Below are 4511 nucleotides of genomic sequence, written 5' to 3' on the forward strand. Positions count from 1 at the left end.
ATGCGAGAGATCTCCGGTGGGGGAGAGGATTAGAGCCTTATCGGAGATTGAGCGTAAGTTATTTCGAAACATGTTTTGAAGGCTGTTATAATGTAAATTAATGCACTTTATTATATGTATAGAAAGAACATGCAGTAATTGTTGTGTTTTATGCTGTTAAGAGGGGAGATTGAGGATATGTGATACTGCACGTGCCAAGATCCACACGTTTGTGAATCCAAAGTCTCGAATAGCAGTGAGTTTTGTTTATTCTCCCAAAGTGTGTTCACCTGTATACTGTTTAAAGAGTATACTGTTATCTTTAGTCTGTTTGCTGATTAATATGCTTAAAAGAGGTTAAAATGTGAATATATGTATAACATGGGTGGTGTTTAGGTGACAAGATGTACAAATATTTCATGTATAATCAGACTGTGTTTTCTTTTTCTTTTTGTTTGTTTTATCAGCCACATACAGGCCACTGCCGTTGTTTTGTACAGCCTTCAAAAGGTTGATGACATTGTTTGCACCAGTTCAAGTCAAGTGGGGCTTGTGATTTGGGTTTTTTGATTGGACATTCATTTTCTGAAGAACATTTTTTATTTATTATTACTTGCTATTTTATTCGCAGTCCGACAAACCTTTTCCTGAACAAAACATTAATGCTGAGTCTCCTTTGAGGCCCAGTCAGGAATAAAAGAATCCTCTTTTTTTAGATGGTTTGACTGTGTCTTTTTATTTAACATATTAAAAGGACGCCCAGCCGGCCACATCTATTTTGGCGTCAGAAGTGGGATTCTGTTTTGTTCAGGGTTAATTTATTTTTGTCACAATAGTGCAAAGGTAGAAGGGTGCAAACAACGGTAGTGGCGAAAGGTAACTGAGTGCTAGAAGGACCAGCATCAGTACATCCTGACAGAGAAGAGCGGCAGGACCATTGGGTGTGAGGGCATCGAGAAGGACAGTGCATTTTGAACTGACTCTTCGAGAACTGAGACTTTCTGTGACTACAGCTCAAAGTCATGGATGCTGAGGATATGGACGGTGCAGCCACAATGGCGGAGAACATTCAAGGTGCAGATGCTGCAGCAGCAGAAATGGACACTGAGGGAGGTAACCCCATCTCACAGCTTCAGTCCCAGATCCTGGAGTTGGGACGTAGACATGATCAAGTAATGTCAGCTCTTTCTAACATGTCTAATGTCCATACTAGATCCTACAGTATGTGTATATACCAAGAGAGAGACAAATTGTACCTTTCAGTGGGAATCCGGGTAAAGACTGCCAAAATGTTGACGAGTTCATTGAGGAACTTGAGAGGGTTATAAGAGTGAGGGGGCTGAGTACTGAGGATCAGGTAGATTTTTTCCTTTCCCACCTAAGGGGATCAGCACTAGATGAAGTTAGGCTACCTAACACTGTTCGGGAGGCAGACACAATCTGTCAGTTTAAATCTAGATTAAAGACACATCTCTTTAACTTGGCTTACACATAAAAACATTAACACATTCCTATAACTCAAATCCGTTAAAGGATTGTTAGGCTGCATTAATTAGGTCACCGGAACCGAAAACACCTCCCATAACATCTGTTCCACTCGTTGCATCGTAAAAAGAATGGCATCTACGCTAATATTAGTCTGTTTCATTCTTATTCCGAGGTCACCGTAGCCACCAGACCCAGCCTGTATCCGGATCAGATGGTCACTGCAGTCCCCCGGATCCAGTCCGTACCCAGCTTAGATCATGGATCACCACCTGGAGATGACTTCAATAGGCTATATGCACGCTCCACTTCCGCATTCCACATCAGACCGCAGTCCTACTTCCGGTTGTTGGAGTCATCGGCGAAGCTGAGTGAAATGGCTGAGAGGTTGGAGTTCACCCGGTGCTTACTGGAGTTACCAAAAGTAACAATCAATGATGTAAGGCGAATTGTCTTGTTGTTCAGCTCTACCCCACAGAATAAGATGGAAAGGGGATTTAAATTTTACGTTTCCTCTTACATCTGTAATTATGAAGGTAAGTTGCTAATGCTAACTAGCCTTAGTAGAAGTTATTTTTTTTTTTTTAGCCTTAGCAGAAGTGTTTGAAGATTTATATTTGTACTAGCTATCCACCAGCGGCTAATAGCGTTATTTAAAACATGTTTTACTTGCATGGGAGCCAACCTCAAAATACAGTAAGATTTTTTTGCTGAAACAGTGGTAATCCTGTTACAGGGTAGCTGAGTATGACTCTGTTGTAGCCGGATCTGTTGAAGGTACCATAACTTTGTTATAACACCTTGTTTGAAAGACAGGAGACCTTGATTGGATCCAGCATAGTGTTTTTTTTTTTGATCAAAGTTTTTTTTATTAGTTTCCGCAGTGTATAACACATACATAGTGTCACAATTCACCTGTCACTTCTTGTCTTTTGCCTTGCACTGTTTGTCATTTGGTTTCTCCCTCTGTCTTCCCCCGTCTGTTGTTGATCATTTGGTTTAGTCCTTAGTCTATCATTATCTGTATCACCTGTGTTTGATTATTAGTCATCTGTGTCACCTGTGTTTGTAATCAGTCTCACCCTTTTTAAGTCGTTTGCCCTTTTGTGTCATTGTGTCGTCTTAAAGTTAGGTTGCTTATGTTTATTTGGTTTCCCTGTCTGTCACTTGGAAATAAATACGTTCTTTGGATTTACTCCTGGCTCTTGGACTTTCACAATAGCTCTGTGTCACCCAGCAACCCTGACAGAAGACGACACCCAAAACTTTAAAGATGGCTGAGGACAGGCTATGGGGACTACGGCAGAGTGGTCGGACATTGGAGAGGTATGTGGAGGAGTTCATTGAGCTTTACCATCAGGTGAGCTGGCCCGACGCCTGTATCAGCATTGTGTTTCTGTTGGGGCTGGACCAAGACATGATTCATTTCGATCTCTCTGTTCATGATTTCCCGTTTGTCGAATTGGTCAATATCATTCTTTCTTCAAACCACTCTAATTTCGAGATTGAACAAATAGAGAATGTGAGTCAATTTCATCCAGCCCCCTCAGAAGCACACATCGCGTCAGCTCACCCAACGCCAAGAACCTCCACATACCCCACCAATGGTCCCGGCCACCTGCCAACCCGGAGACACCCCAAGGCATTTCCGGTCGAGATGGCCTCCATTCCTGAGTTCCCGGCCAAGGAGGATATTATGGCTCTGATGGACATGGCGATTCCTCAAGAGTACACAGCACCTATTCTCCTTCCTGATCCTCCGCTGGTCCTGTCCAGCCTTCCTGAGCCTCCGCTGGTTCTGCCCAGCATTCCTGATCCTCCACTGGTCCCGTCCAGCCTGCCTGAACCTCTGCTGGTCCCGCCCAGCCTTCCTGAGCCTCCGCTGGTTCCGCCCAGCATTCCTGATCCTCCACTGGTCCCGTCCAGCCTGCCTGAACCTCCGCTGGTCCCGCCCAGCCTTCCTGATCCTCCGCTGGTCTTGTCCAGCCCTCCTGAGCCTCCGCTGGTTCCGCCCAGCCTTCCTGATCCTCCGCTGGTCTTGTCCAGCCCTCCTGAACCTCCGCTGGTTCCGCCCAGCCTTCCTGATCCTCCGCTGGTCCTGTCCAGCCTACCTGAGCCTCCGCTGGTTCCGCCCAGCCTTCCTGATCCTCCGCTGGTCCTGTCCAGCCTTCCTGAAACCCCGCTGGTCCAGTCCAGCCTTCAAGAGCGCCCTCCAGTGACCGCGCCGCCAGAGCGCCCTCCAGTGACCGCGCCGCCAGAACGCCCTCCAGTGACCGCGCCGCCAGAGCGCCCTCCAGTGACCGCGCCGCCAGAGCGCCCTCCAGTGACCGCGCCGCCAGAGCGCCCTCCAGTGACCGCGCCGCCTGAGCGCCCTCCAGTGACCGCGCCGCCAGAGCGCCCTCCAGTGACAGCGCCGCCAGAGCGTCCTCCAGAGCCCGCTCCTCAAGAGCGCCGTCCAGAGCCCGCTCCTCAAGAGCGCCGTCCAGAGCCCGCTCCTCAAGAGCGCCGTCCAGAGCCCGCTCCTCAAGAGCGCCGTCCAGAGCCTCAGCTGGTCCCGTCCGGCCGTCCAGAGCCTCAGCTGGTCCCGTCCGGCCGTCCAGAACCTCAGCTGGTCCCGTCCTGCCGTCCAGAGTCTCAGCTGATCCCGGCCAGCCTTCCAGAGCCTCCCCCCTATGAACTGCTGAATTTCCCAAAGAAAATTTTGGGGGGGGGCTATATACCCCGAGTCCACGTGGCCTGGCCGAGGACCGAGGCCAGGGCCACGGGGACTGCTCAGCCACGGCCACCTAAACTGCCAGTCCGGCCATGGCCTCCTGATCCGCCATGGCCACCTGAACTGCCTGTCTGGCCATGGCCTCCTGATCCGCCATGGCCACCTGAACTGCCTGTCTGGCCGTGGCCGCCGGACCCACCATGGCCACCTGAACTGCCTGTCTGGCCGTGGCCGTCGGACCCACCATGGCCACCCGAACTACCTGTCCGGCCGTGGCCGCCTGACCCGCCATGGCCGCTCGAACTGCCTGTCCGGCCGTGGCCGCCTGACCCGC

At 49.9% G+C, this 4511-nt stretch overlaps 1 long non-coding RNA gene across 1 annotated transcript; it reads left to right on the top strand.

Moving 5' to 3' along the window:
• LOC141325666 (uncharacterized) lies at positions 1–2122 on the top strand. Its single transcript, XR_012353801.1, has 3 exons — positions 1–53; positions 162–235; positions 447–2122. It is a non-coding gene; the product is annotated as an uncharacterized lncRNA (long non-coding RNA).
• Positions 2123–4511: the final 2389 nt, after the last annotated feature.

The sequence above is a fragment of the Garra rufa genome, chromosome 2 (assembly GCF_049309525.1).
Source record: "Garra rufa chromosome 2, GarRuf1.0, whole genome shotgun sequence".
Classification (NCBI taxonomy): Eukaryota; Metazoa; Chordata; class Actinopteri; order Cypriniformes; family Cyprinidae; genus Garra; species Garra rufa.